Raw genomic sequence first — 14,677 nt, 5'->3', positions numbered from 1 at the left:
TGGATGTTGATAGGAAAAGAACAATACCGTGAAAACAGGTCTAATAATTAGGTTTTCTAAGTTATTCTCTTTTTTCTAACATGCAGACAGTGCCAATAAGAAATGCACTGCCATTACAGCAATTGCCAAAAGTCTCACTGAAACAAACCAAAACCAGAGAGCTTTTTAAATGGCATGAAATATGAGAGATTTGTACTTTGGCAACTCTGTTGAATATCAGGTGTACAGCCCATTTTGCAATAAGGAAAGAGAGATGGTGTTTTGACTGAAAATAATGCCTGTATCCCACAACAGTGCTAACACCAATTTTTTATGGGGAAGAAGGAAGTGGATTTTTCCTGTTGCAAGGACTGCCCATCACGGGACACCACACTGTCATGCAGCACAGTCACCGCTGAAGGAGACCTGCCCACTCTGGCTGCACCCAAGGCCCTTTGTGCCACCCAGTCCTGTATGACCTGCATTAGGAGTGCTTTGTCCCCAGGCAGTCACAGGGGCCAAGGATAGCAGCACTTTTTGGCTGTGTGGTCTCAGCTTCCACAGGAATTAATTCCATCACACAGGGGGTTAAGGACGCCTTGGGACTTTCCTTCAAGATAAGTCCCTGGGACACTGGAGTCTCCTTCACACCTGGAGTTGCTACAAATGTTTGATCAAAATATGGGAGAAATTTTTGTGTGAGATACAGCAGGAAGGGTGATACTGTGCTATGGTAGGACCCTTTGCTGCTCCAAAAGGAAACCCTCTGGGGGGTCCTTTTCTCAGCGAAGTACACACAAAGCACCAAAGAACTTCAATATTTCAGAATTCACCAATTGGCAATTGGCATGTGCACCAATATGCACACACTCTTTTTCTTCCTTTCTAGAAGCCGTAATTGCCACACTCCGATCCTCTGTCCCCAGCGTGGTGCTGAGCACGGAAACCCGTATACCAGCGAGGCGACACCGGCGCTGCAAGGAGCGCAGCCCGGGGTCCCAAGGAGAGCCGGCACCGCGGGGTCCCGGGGACAGCCCCGTCAAGCGGCACCGAGGGACCCCCGTCACGGGTCCCAGGCAGCCCGTGCCGCGGGGTCCGGAGGACACGGACGGTCCCTCGCCCGTGGGAGAAGAGACGCCGGCGGCTCCGGGGTCTGCAGCGGTGCCCGGCCCTCTTCTCCCCAGGGCCTGCGCCCGAAAGAGGGTGCCGGGGGGACGGCGGCCGCGCCCGCTGGAGAGGAGGGAGCGCTCGCCCACACCGCGCTGAGGAAGTGGCCGCGGCTGCGAGCGAAAACGAGGAAGCGGCGGATCCGGCGGCGCTGAGAGAGGGTCCTGCCCCGGTCCGGCCTTAGCCCGGCACGGTTCGGCCCAGCAGAGCCGCCCTCCCGAGGGCTGCCTGCCGGAAGGAGGCGGCGGTGCGGAGCCGAGGGACCCCGAGGCAGCGGTGAGCAGCGGCCCCCGGCCGCCAGCACAGGGAGCCGGAGCGCGACCGGCCCGGCGCCACCCCCCCTTCCGCGGCCGGGAATGGGAACGGGGCCGGCGCCTGGGATGCGGCCGGGGCCGCGGACGCGGAGGGAGCCACAGGAGCGGGCGGCGCTGCTGCCCCCGGTGTAGGGTTGGGGGTGTCGCGGACACCGGCAGGAAGGAGAGCCGGAGCCCTCGGCAGAGGGTGGGAGGGATGCTGGACCACCTGGGAACAGGAGAGTCCTAAGGAGCGGCGGCTGAGAGGAGCACCCCTGTCAGGGTGGGAACGGGCGACTGTAAACGCACCACCAGCCTGAAACCTTGCTGTACGGCGGTGCTTCGAAAAATAAATACCACTAGCCCCGCGTCTCAGGAATTTAAATCTAAAACTTAGATGCAAAAGAAAATTGGTTTTTCTTTGCTGCGAGACGTTACTATGGTGGCAGGTTTTAAACAGAGCCAAGTGTGCACAAAATAGGGCTGCTGTTTGAATGGTGCATAGCCTGTGAAGGATTTATGACTGAAAAAAAAAATCTTTAAAAAAGCGGGTTCTCTTACTAAACTTCCCTGTTTTGTTTCCAAGAAAACAACTGTGGTTATTGTATCACTTAGTAGTCGATTCTACAAGCCTGGTGCCAGAGAAATTTCTCTTAGTTCTGTGTTCTGCCAGCATTATTCAGTTATCTATGTTAGGACTGCATTTGCCTGCATTTAATGTTGTAGTTGTCTAGATTAGTTTGAAGTGATGTTATGCGATATTTTCTTGGACAAAGTAAAACAAGACTTTGTTAGATGAAATAATCCTTTAGAAGAGTGGCAAGTAGAGTGTTAGTCTCCCCAAGTTATGTGATATATTGTAGAAAAACAAGGTAAATTTAAAACGAAATTATTCTTCAGGGCATTAACACTTTATAGGATTTTTTAATGTTCTTTTTCATTAGGTTTCTTTCCTGCTCTTTTTATCCACAGAAGCTTAGATCTCCTGAGTCCTTGGGTGGAATCCATAGAGTAATCCATGGACACAGCCATGGAGTACATTCAGCATGCAAAACTCTATATTTTTACAGGCTTGGAGGCTATACAGTGTAGCAGTGTTAGTCCTGTTAGAGGAACTGTTACTTCTTTTTTTTTTTTTCTTCATCCCTCTGTTGAGCATTGAGAGATAAATAAGGAAGTTCGAATGTTCTTTATATTGTGACAGTTATCTTGTGAGAGAGAAAGATTATAGTCATAGATACGTATATTTTGACTAAGGAGTTTGAAATCAGTTATGATTCTTTTAAAAAATGGCTGAAATAGATAAAAGTATATAATTATTTGGTTTTCCCAATCACTTAAAATCAGTACAAAATACCATCATAAATACTGTTGACATGTTCAGGATTTTTTTCAGTTAAAAAATATTATCAGTCTGTTAAAGTAAGGGTGAACTGTGCAGCTTTCCCTTTTGCACATTGTTGCCATTTCATAGAAGAGCAGAATTAGATCCAAAGCCACAGGAAGAGAAAAAACATATTTATTTTTAGAATTAGCTAGCGGTTTATGTTGAGCACAAAATAACAGTTTAGAAGACTGATGGTAAAATTATAAGCTTGTCTTAAGCACCTTTGAAAATACCAATGGCCAAAAAAAAAAAAAAAGAAAAAGTCTACGGTAATTTCCTTAGTCTCCCATCTTTTCTTTTGGATCTGTTAGGCCAGAAGTATTGGAAGTGAGAGAAATCACTTCCGAAATATATGTTATGTTCAGAAGTCATGGTCTCTCAATGATAAGTTTCTCCTTTTTTGCAAATTCCACTTCTTTTTTTCTTACTAATCCTTTTCAAGATGCAATATTTAGCAGAAAACAATGAGTCCAATGCCATTGCTGATTTTAATACTATATGTGTAAGAAATCTGTTTGTATCTGAATCTACTGAAAATTCTAGGCAGTGTTATCCTTTTTCCAGCTTGAAAGACTTTTGGGTCAGTAGCCCAGAATCTGTTGTGTGCACATTACACAGACTGTGCCAGAATCTGCCTTCAGTTACACATGTTTAGCTCCAGAATAGCACAGCTGAAAAGGGGAACTTGTCAGGGTTTAAATCATAATTACAAGGAATACAGGAGTTATCTATGAATGTGAGTAATAGTCACAGAAAAATCATTCCAAATGAGTATTCTCTGTATACTGTGCTTGAAATAATCTTGTAGCTGCTTCTAAAAACTAACTCTTTTTTTGCTTGAGTACAAACATGTACTTTAGTGAGTTGCTCCACTGGGGCAAGAGTGCTAGTACCATTCAAGGTATCTGCTACGAGGCTGAAGATGGACTTGCAGGTGTTTGTGGGTTTCAGTAGTACGGTTCAGTCATAAGAATGAAAACTTCTCATCTTGCAAGGATTTACAGTATCATCTTCTTAATTTCTAATTTAAGAAAAAGTAAAATACCAACTCATTGTAGGGAAACAATTTTGTAGTGCAGTTTGACAGCAGTTTTCCTTGCATTTGACAAAAGAAGAGAATCTTGGTGGAGGAAGAGAGAGTGGCTCACTAGATGTCTCAAGTGGCATTTCTAGAAATGCTTTTACAAAAAAGGGGTCTTAATATCTGTACTATTACAGAAAAACATTATTAATTTCTGCAGTTGGATTTCAGCCTTTCAACCACTCTCATGAGAAAAACAAACCTTGGGCTTTGCAGTATTCTTCTCTAATCTTTTGTATGGTGTAGGATAGTACAATACACAGTTATTAATATTTATTTGAGGTATGGTAAAATAATTTGATCAGAGAGCTCTTGCTCAGTATTTGCATTGTATTTTAAGGTTCCAGCAACAAGGGTACATAGCTGATACTGTTTACCTTTTAATTTAATGACACAGGGTAATGTGAAGGCATACTATTAAGCAGAAGTTAAGCATAAGAAAACATTTCCTGCTGACTTTTTCATTGCATGTTGGGGTCATTGGAAAACATCAGCATTGCAAATACGAGAAGTGTGAAGGAGCCTGTATGCCCCTGAACAAAAAAGAAAAAATGCCAGGATTTGCTGTTGCAAATGATAATTAATATATAAATATTGTGTTTGACACAGAGATATTGCCTGCATCAAAGAAATGAAGCACAATTTTGTAGTTTGTGTGTGCATTCCAAATTTGAAATTAGATTCTAACTTCCTGTGCATTTGCATACAATGATTAATGATACTTCTTAGGAGTGGCTCTTCTAAAAATGAAAGAAAAGGTAAAAATACTTTTGAGACTCACAGGGATCCTAATGTTATAAAGTGACTTTAGTTTGGGACCAGTGTTATTTAGTGTCTTCAGTGATGACAGACAAAGGGATCAAGTTCATGCTCAATCAAGTTTTAGAGAACACCTAGCTGAGAAGTGCAGTTGAAAGATGGGATACTATTCAGAGGAACAAGATAAGCTCAAGAAATGAGGACATGGGAACCTGAGAAGATTTAACAAGACCAGGTTCAAGGTGCTGCAGCTGGGTTGAGGCAAACTGCAGTACCAGCCCAGGCTGGGGGATGAACAGATGGAGAGCAGCCCTGCCCAGAAGGACTTAGGGGTGCTGCTGGGTGAGAGGCTGGACATGACCCAGCCATGGCACTCCCAGCCCAGAAAGCCAAAAGTGTCCTGGGCTGCATCCAGAGCAGCGTGGGCAGCAGGGCCAGGGAGGGGATTCTGCCCCTCTGCTCTGCTCTGGTCAGAGCCCACCTGGAACTCTGCATCCAGCTCTGGGGTCCCAGCGCAGGGAGGACATGGAACTGCTGGAGAGAGTCCAGAGGAGGCCACCAAGGTGATTGGAGGGATGGAGCACCTTCCCTATGAGGAAAGCTGAGAGAGTGGAAATGCTCAGCCTGGAAAAGAGAAACATTCCAGATTACCTGATTGCAGCCTTGCGGTACCTGAAGGAAACCCACAAGATAGAGAGACATTTTGTAAGAGCATGTAGTGACAGGACAAGGTAGAATGGCTTAAAACTGAGTTGGTTTAGATTACATATTAGAAAGAAATTCTTTACTCTGAGGGTGGTGAGGCACTGAACAGTTTGCCCAGGGAAGTTGTGGGTATACCATCCCTGTAAGTGTTCAAGGCCAGGCTGGGGCTGCCCCCCCAGGATGGGGCTCTGAGAAAACCTGGTACAGGGATAGAGGGATTGAATAGAGATGATCTTAAGGTCCCTCCAACCCAAGCTACCCTGTGATTCTATGATATGCAAAATGCTGCAAACCTTCCCTTTGTACCAGGTACCAGAGCAAATAATTTAAAATTTGCACGTATTAGAACCTAAATAACCAGCATACAGGAGTATGATTACAGATAGTTTGTCCAGTTGCACTATCACTCAGTGTGTAGTACACTGATGTTAAGAGTATGTTGGTTGACCAGCTAGGACTACTCAGTCATTTCTCCAGTTTTGCCCTTATTTGCCTTGAGATGGCATTCCTCCAAACACATATGCATTTCCGGATGCTTGAGTGGAAAAAATGTCCAATAAAAATTCCAACTTTGCCTTTTTTAAAAATGAAAAGAGGCAGCAGAAGGAATTTTTCAGCACTGACACTGAGCAGAAGTAAGATTTAAGGTGCTAAAAGCTTTGATAAAAAAGCAGGACTTTGGCATGGTAGTACATATCCAGCCATGTAAATCCCTGAGACAGTATCTAGGCTAGGGGTGGAGTTAAAATTGATAGGAAACACAATCATGATTGGAGGCAACTTGAGAAAACACATTCAGGAAGTGTTAGAGTAGGATAAATACCAAGGAATAGGGCAATGGCTCAAATATTTTAATGTCATAAATCCTTATCTTAAACAGCAGATTCAATAAAATGAGTAAGGTGTCACCATTTCATGCATCAGCCTTCTTTCACAGCCCATTCCTACCCTCTTGGAGAGACATTCTCATATTTCCCCCCCTGTTTCTATAAAATAACTGAGTAAATGAGAAGGGGGAAAAAGAGGAAGAAACCATAAAACTTCTAAGACCATAGAAGAAATATAATCCAGAACATATAGAGACAGTATGTGTCTTAGCTAAAGCCCGTGTGACTGAGAATGTGTGGTATTCTAGATCTAGATGCTAAAATGTGTGTTGCTGCTGACCACTGAGTGTGTAGTTTTGCTTTTAAAAGTTCTAGTATAAATTTCAAAATCGGCTCAATTTAAAACAATGTCTAATTGTGTTTTACAAAATTGATTTCTTGATTTTTTGATAGGGTTACCTGAAAAGTTAATTTTCTTCATCTAGATTCAAAACCTGAGGTTAGAAGTATGCTATAAAGACAATCCTTTCCCCCCTAAAATTCTTGTAAAGTGCTAAAATTCTTGTAAAGTGCATTAAAGAAAAGCTTCAGCTGAAAAAAAAAAAATTAGTTATTTTGTTTGGAGAGAACATAGAAAAGGAAGCGGGTATGTGTGTAATAAGCGGTTGCTTATGGGTAAGTTCCTACTCTGGGAAAGAGACCAAATTTGATAACTTGAATTAAGATGAACAATCTATGCAAAAAAACACAAACCTAAAATTTTGTCAAGTTGGTAATCTTTGATATCATAGAATCACAGAAGGATTTGGATTAGAAGGGACCTTAAAAATAATTTATCTCCAACTGCACTACCATGGGCAGGGACTTTTTTTGTTAAACCCAGTTGCTCAGAATCTGAAATATGTGGAATGTTGAGCAAAGGAAGCTGCACTACTATTGTCAACTTTGGCATAAAGTTATAAATGTCACTGCTGCATTTTTTAGAATTCATGTGAATTCCACTGTTTTGCTCAAGAGTTAGTAAAGCAAGCAGGATGTTTAAGAAAAGATTATTCTTCCAAGTCGGGTAACTGGATTAGCTATCTTTTGAATCAGTGAGCATCTTGCTGTTGTGAAGTGAAAATGATCACTTCCTCAAGATAAGTATCAAGTTGGAAAGCACTTCCTTGAACAGTTCTGACACCCCAGAACTGAGGTGGTCATTAAAGGAGACTTTGAGTAACTTTTCTGTCCTCAGTTATCAGGTGCAGTTGGCAAGAAATCTCCCTGCTCCAGGTGCAGGGAATAACTGTGTGATAGTCATCATCCAATAAATGCCTCAAAGATCTTCTTTGCAGTACTGGTACTTCTGTACACAAAAGTACAGGGGAAATCCCCCCAGTATGGGATGAGTAAACTCAAATCTACTGGAATGTGCTTTTTGAAAAGGATGCAGAGCTGTGTTCGCTTGGAAGCAGCAGTGTGTTGAGGCCATGATGTTGCTAGTGTGAAATCCAGTTGCCTCCAACTCTCAAGAGACAAGTGTCATCAAATGGAGGTGGCTTTTTGTTATCCTGACACAGCAACTATCCATAGTGACAATTACCAGTGGACCATTTAGAGATGTAGCTGTTGATGCTGTGTGGAGAACAACACACCATGAAAAAAGAGGCCTGACTACAAGCTGTTTTTTCCAGCCTGGCAGTTTGTCATGCAAGAGATAGGGAAATACTGCCTATTGACCCAGAACACGCTGAGGCCAGGTGCATCCTCTTTCTGCCCAGAGTGATAAATTGGCCTTGTCAAGAGTATTTAGTTGGTCCAGGGGTTGCTAATGGGCTTATTTTGCAAGATGGGAAGACAGGGCTCATATCTCTCTTTCTCTCTCTGTGTAGTGCTTCTGGAATGTTCTGTGTTTTATGTGAGAGGAGAGGTTAGGTTTCACTTTGTTTGGTGGCTAAAATAAGTTCCTACCTGTTAAGAGACTCTTCTGTCTTTATACGAATGAGAAGTAAGTTTTATCTGTGCTGCTTGATCTGACGATAAAGGTTGATATGGGGAGAGATACATACTTAATCTTTTCTGGATGGCTGATGCACTGATGGTTATGAAGAGCCTCTTTCGCAAAGCCATCTGCCTTTTACCATGTCTGTGTCCTCCTCATAAAACATAGTCAGGAAGAGCTGGCACAATTGTTGGATGATAGTATTTTTTAAGAGAAGTATTCTTTTCCTAGCAAAAATGCTGTTAAATTAAAAATGCTTTACTGGGGGAGTGTTGAGGCACTTTAACAGGTTGCCCAGAGAACTTGTAAATGCCCCATCCCTGGCAGTGTTCAAGGCCATACTGGATAGGGTTCTGAGCCACTTGGTCTGTGAAAGGTGCTTCTGCCCATAACAGGGCATTTGCAAGTAAGTGATCTTTAAGGTGCCTTCTAACCTCAACAATGCTGTGCTTCTATATTTCTAACTATTAGATAGGTTTTAGGAAAGAGATCCTTAATGTTGTCAGCTTTGCTGTGTGAGCTAAGGTCACATCTTCCTTTTGAAAAAACAGAAATGCTTGGCCTTTTTTCCCATACCTCTGTGGCAGTCTATTCTTTGGGAGTGTAATTTCCACTAAGAGATGGTGCTTACAGTGTGTCTGTAGCAGAACATTTACTTGGTCTGTCCTCCTAGCAGAAGTTTTTCAAAAAATAAGGTAACCTGGCATGGTTTTTATTGACTCTAGAAAGTGGCACTGAGAAGGCTTGGCCAGTTTTATGGAAGCGTGCCAATTCTAGGAGCAGGAAAGGCAAGTTGTTTTTGTTCCTGCGATAATTTCTGTGCTTTATATATAAAGCAGGATACTGCAGACTGTTTCAGATGACAAAATAACCTTGGTCTGAAAGAGGAACCTGCCTAATTTTGCCACTCTGACTCATGGGGCCAGTCCATTGAGGCATCTGTTCAGCAAAGATTTTAGCAATTCTAAAGATAGACCCATATATTTCAGATAAGGAATTAAGTATAATGGGGTCCAAGTGGTCTTGCTTAACATTAAGTGAAGGCTAATATTTATGGCTGATAAACTGAGATCATTTATACATCTGTAGCCTCTAGACTTGGAACTAGGTAGAGACAGACCTGCACAAAGAAGGGGAGTTCATACCTGCATAATAGCTTTGGAAATGCCAGCCTGCAATCATTACTGGCTTTTAAAAAGTTAAATGAGGACACTTACTGGAATGTAAAATAAACCTATCTTGAGGGTCTGCCAACTAGTAAGACCACTGTGGTCTTTATCTGAAACTTTGAATGAAATGTGGCATTTTGTCTTAGTCCTCTAAGGCTACAAAACTTTGAGACTGCTGTAATAATGTTGAATTTCTCCTGGGTTGTTTATTTTAATGGATGAAGCTTTCCATTCATTTTCTGTTTAATTGTAGGAAGTTCCTTCTAGAATTCATGATGCTTTAGTTCTGAGATGTCTTGCTTTCCAGCAAATTTGCTAAAAATGTCACAAGGAAGGAAAAACAAAGTTATGGCTTGTGGATCCATCCACACTTGGACCCTGATCTTTCTGGATGAAGCCAGCCTTTCTCAGTTCTTATGACAATGAAAATTTAAAGTATCATCAGCTGTCTGCCCAAGGCACTTTTTGTGTGTGTTTGGAAATTGGACAGATATTACAGGTTTTGATTTCCTGGAAAAAGGGGAATGTTTTGAATCAATGTTTTTGGTCTAACACACTGATAGATCTTTGTCTGGCAACTTCTTGCTGAGTTGTGAGAAACAATAGACCGCAGTGAACCTTGAAAGAAGATTTTGGTGTAATTTGTGGGGTGGGGGGAAATTTAGTGATAGTTAGAGGTGTCTTTGTTTTACTGGGCTATCACTATCTTGTCCATAATAGTTTTGTTATTGCTGTCTCTGTAAAATCTCTTTGGTAAAAATGAAAATATATTCCACTTGGCAATCCACTATACTGTCATATTTAATGTCACTATGACTTTGAACCTGAAAACATGCAGGCCATTGGCTAAGCAGTTCAATCTCTTTTTAGTGATTTCAGTGATTTCTTGCAAGAAAGATGATAATTTTTTTGTTTTGCCCTTCACGTATTTTCACTGCCTCTCTAGGTTCATTTCACAGCTCCTTCTGTGCAGTCATGGTGGGATCTATGGTATGCAAAGGAGTTTTACTTTTTACTGTAGTTCTGAGAAGTAAATAAATGTTTGCAACAAAACCATTAAGGAGCAATACGTACATTTGTATATATGTGTGTGTACATGCATATACATTTATATATGTCTCAGTAGTTCCTGAAGGGAGGTAGTTGGGGCTCGCTGAGTAAGACTTTTGTAACTGCACCCCAACACAGGCTTTTTTTTCTTCCCCCCTGCATTTGGAAGATGCAGTTATACCTGTATTATTCTTCAGTCGCTACAGAGTCACGGCTGGTCTTAGTGAAGATCTGTCTGTGCCTAGAGGTGTGTATTCCCATCTTGTCGCAGCAGGAAAATGGGAGATTAGACGGATCTGCCTGCAGTGTCTGAAATGCAGCTGTACCTGATCCCAGTGGTTCCAATATTTACAGGGCAGTTTAATAGGGAACAATCACAGTTGAGTACTTTTTCCAAAAGGGAGCAGGCTTCCCCATAGAAATGGTGCCATGCATTTTAAGTCTGAAATTCTTGATTTGACAAGAGGTGTGTTTAGCAAAGGGCAGTGTTTGCATTTGTGAGAGTATAAGAGTGGAAAAGGAGGTAAGGGAATGACTGATAGAGCATGGTAAAGATGTAGAAGAAAATGTTCACATTTTTGTGCATGTGATCTTGTTTTTTCTTTTTCTAAAAGGAGACAAAAATTGTTTGGGTTTTGGGGTTTTTGGTTGTTTGTTTCTATTTTTAATATGTGCAGAAGTCATAGGATATTTTACTTCCAGGGAAAGAATTCTTGTTATCAACACCTGGCGGTTTTTCTTTTTTCTTTTTCTTTCACAGTAGCGTTCTGACCTTTTGAGAAGATCAAAGCAGAAAACCTTATTAGAGGAAAACGATTGCATGTGAGTAGATTACCAAATACATGAGAATCCCAAAAGAAAGGTGTTGTATAAGAGAGACAATAGGTTTCTAGCATCAGTGAAGAATGCTTTTTCAGTGATGAATGCTCCTCCATGAGCTCAGTACAGAAGCTTTTATGGAAAAGCCCTGAATAGAACATGAATGCTGTGGTACTTTTTCTGTGCATCTGTTTGCCTTGTAATAGGGCAGTAATTGTGTTGACAGGTCAAGTAGTTTTTTCCTCAGGAAATACTTCAATAGCTAGAGTGCCTGGTTTAGTCTGATGATATTGGAATGTCAGATGTAATTTAGGGTAAATGAGGGCATTTCTTGAATGTTTCTATGGAGGAAAAAAAATATAAATATCTGTCCTCTGTATTAAGATGACTTCAGAAAGTAAATCTATAGGAAAATATTTTTGAAGCTAATGAGGATTTTAGGTGTGTTTGTAATGGTCCTTTTCAGTTCATTTTATGAATGACTCCTTGATACAGGAGAGGAGATAAATGGTGTTCACCCTAAACCTAGCAGATGAAATACCAATGCCCCCTGTTTAGTAGGCAATTATTTGTTCGGATATGGCCAAAATGCTGAGGATTTAAAAGAATGAGGGCAAAAGCTCTTTCTTCTTAAGCTCAGAAAGAGGCTAGCTCGGCCACTAACTTTCATAGTAACAATGAAAAAAATGAACCTGTTACAGTTTGGGCAGTCCCAAAGCTCACCGATCATATTGTAAGATTCAGCTTTTGAATTCCCCATCAGAAATGTCTTCTGGGCCAAAGCTACCATATTCCCTACTTTACCCATACAGATTTTAATTAAGCCGTGTTTCTGGTAAAGAATACATCTCAGTGTTTAAAAACCTTAGCAGAAACACCATTGTCACCCTGAAGGCACCACGTAAAGCAAAAATTTCTGAAATGAAAGAAAATGCTCCTGAAACTAAACTGGTAAATTGAAATATGCAACTTGACACTCAAGACAAGTATTTTTACTAAATAGAAGTGCTAAGGAAAGAGCACAGTCTTGAAGAAATAATAAAAAATTGACAATATGAGCTTCCTTGCATTATTGTCAATATGAATTGACAATATGAACATATTATAGTATGAAACTTGCTAAAAACTAACGCGTGCTCTTTGTATCTGTCAGCACTAGCCAGGAGCATGTGTGGAATAACAGGAAAGTTTTTGCAGATGAAGGCATTTTTAAGTCTGAAGAATAAGGTAAAAACAGAGTAGCATAGCTTAGATTGTCAGCAAAAGATTGCAGAATTCAGAGAGGAGTGTTTGATTGTGTGAAGAAAATTTTCTTGGAGAAGCTGGAGAAAACACATGGAGAAGGAGTCCCAAGCTGTAGGCTGTAAGCTGATTAGAGACACTGTTGTTGCAGACTGAGATACAGTGCCCTAAACATCAGTATTCAGCAAGGGCTCTTCCCTGAGGAAGGTCAGATACTCCAAGAAATATAAGTGTCACTTTTCTCTCTTAGACAGTACTACTGTGCATCCCCTTCAGTGTGATGAGTGGGACATTGTTTGAAGATGTCTACAAAAGTTGGAAAATCTCCAGTATTACCAATTGAATTACACAGGATTGCAAATGTTTTCCCGTAGGTCAGTAAGTTCATTCTAGTGTCCTGATCAAACTCTAGGTTTTTAAAATTACTTCATAAAATTATATACTGCTGCATTTCCTGCCTGGATTACTTCCTTTGCTGTGTTCTTCCTTTGTTTTTGCATAATTTGCTCATAAAAACCCCTAAGGTGTGGATAGAAGTTAAATCTTCATGTTTATTCAAAAAGGTAAAGGAGGCATTTAGAGGTAATCTGATGATCAAATTAAGACCACTGTTCAGCTGCCTACACATGTTGGAAGATGATTTTAAAGGTGCAAAAATGAGGATAGAACAGTAATTCAAATAGATTTTCTTTGTTAAACTTCTTCAAATTTAGTTTGTTTAAAAGTGAGGTAGTAGCAATGAATTTATAATACTTACATGCTAATTATTTCAAAGTGTACATTTGTTTGGAGTATACCTTTAAGGTTCTCCTTAAACCCTGAAACTACCAAAATATTTAATATAGTATATCAAGTCACCATCAAAAGTATTTATAATTCTATGCATACTGAATTTCTTTCAGCTTTCAGGTGTGCTACGTAGGTTGAAAATGTGGAGAAGAATCTTAAAAATACCTGCACTGCTTTTCTCAGAGGCACACATCTTGATTCCAAGAATCCTAATTAAATAAGAGCTTCAAAAATACACATTCATATTATTCTTTTATTATTAATGTTTTCCTGGGTATAATTAGGGAACTGCTGAAGTTCGTGGGTGCTTGAAATATATCCCTGTTCTAGAAGGAATTGTTTCAGTAAGCATATTTTCATCATTCAGCACTGTCTAGTGTGCCTTGTAGGTATGTGTGCATGTGAGATATTTGTTTTAAATCTTACTTCTTTATTTTCATTTCCTGATCACCTTGAAAAACAAGAAAAGGTGAAAAAATAACTGCTCAAATAAGGAACATTTTTTGTAACACTATTTCACTGCTTCACGGCTTTTGGTCTTCTGTCACATTTCAGTCATCTAACCCATGAAGGAGTAAACTAATCAATTAGAAATCCCCAAGTCTCCCACCCCACTACTGCTTGGTCTTTTTAGAAAAAGTCATATTCCTATTTGTATTTTTTTAATGTAGAATGAAGATCAGTACTTTGGTAATATTATACTCTTTGCTAGGCAAACTTTTCAGCATAGGAATTATTCTCCCATTATCCTTGTCTAAATATGAGATGAAATAGAATTAAGCTAAGTGTTGCAGTGTGGTTAGCACAGATTTTTACTAACACCTTCCAGGTGAGTTTTCCTTAGTTTTACTTGTCTATTCTGAGAGAATGTTTTGCTTCCTAGTTTGCATGAAATGTGTGAGGTACTAAACTCTTGTGCTATGTCAGGAGTACCCTGCAAAGTTGATGAGGAAGCTGCCTGAGGGGAAGTGGGTACCTAATTTTCTTATATGTTTGTGCAATATTTTTTCTTTCACATAGGATAAGCCTGATATTTGCATGCATTTGTAGCTTCCTTAAAAGTCACATTTAATGACTAAGGGGAGAGTTGCACTTAAGACTCTCTTTTGCTGATACTCAACCGCTTCTCTTGGGTAGCCAGCCACACTTCCTTCAGCCCTCGTAAGGCTAAAGCCTGACATTCAGCCTTAGGGGACCTAATCCACATTTTACAGCTTCATGTTTGCAGCTGCCCTGGCTTGAAAAACACTGCACTGCTTGTGCACCTGGAAAAACGTAGGGGGAGAGGAAACTCTGAATTCAAGCATTTTCTTCTATTCCACTGCTGATCCTGGAAGGGTATTACACTCCCAAAAGGAAGGCAAGATTTTGAAACTCCAAACAAAGAGAACAGCCATCCCAAATTCAGACATTCTTCCAAAATTGT

At 40.7% G+C, this 14,677-nt stretch overlaps 1 protein-coding gene across 2 annotated transcripts in view; it reads left to right on the top strand.

Annotated features, from left to right (window-relative positions):
* Window positions 1-1,258: 1,258 nt before the first annotated feature.
* Window positions 1,259-14,677, top strand: part of SYK (spleen associated tyrosine kinase) — a 47,831-nt gene continuing 34,412 nt past the window's right edge. The window contains exons 1-2 of one of the 2 annotated variants that reach the window (XM_018920946.3): window positions 1,259-1,422; window positions 11,162-11,223. The gene's annotated coding sequence lies outside the window, so the exon portion shown is untranslated. The remainder of the gene's footprint in view (window positions 1,423-11,161; window positions 11,224-14,677) is intronic. The other variant, XM_009096092.4, reaches the window with a different exon arrangement.

This window comes from Serinus canaria, chromosome Z, assembly GCF_022539315.1.
Source record: "Serinus canaria isolate serCan28SL12 chromosome Z, serCan2020, whole genome shotgun sequence".
Lineage (NCBI taxonomy): Eukaryota > Metazoa > Chordata > Aves > Passeriformes > Fringillidae > Serinus > Serinus canaria.
Note: the sequence above shows the minus strand (reverse complement) of the source record. Positions and strands in the feature narration are given on the sequence as shown.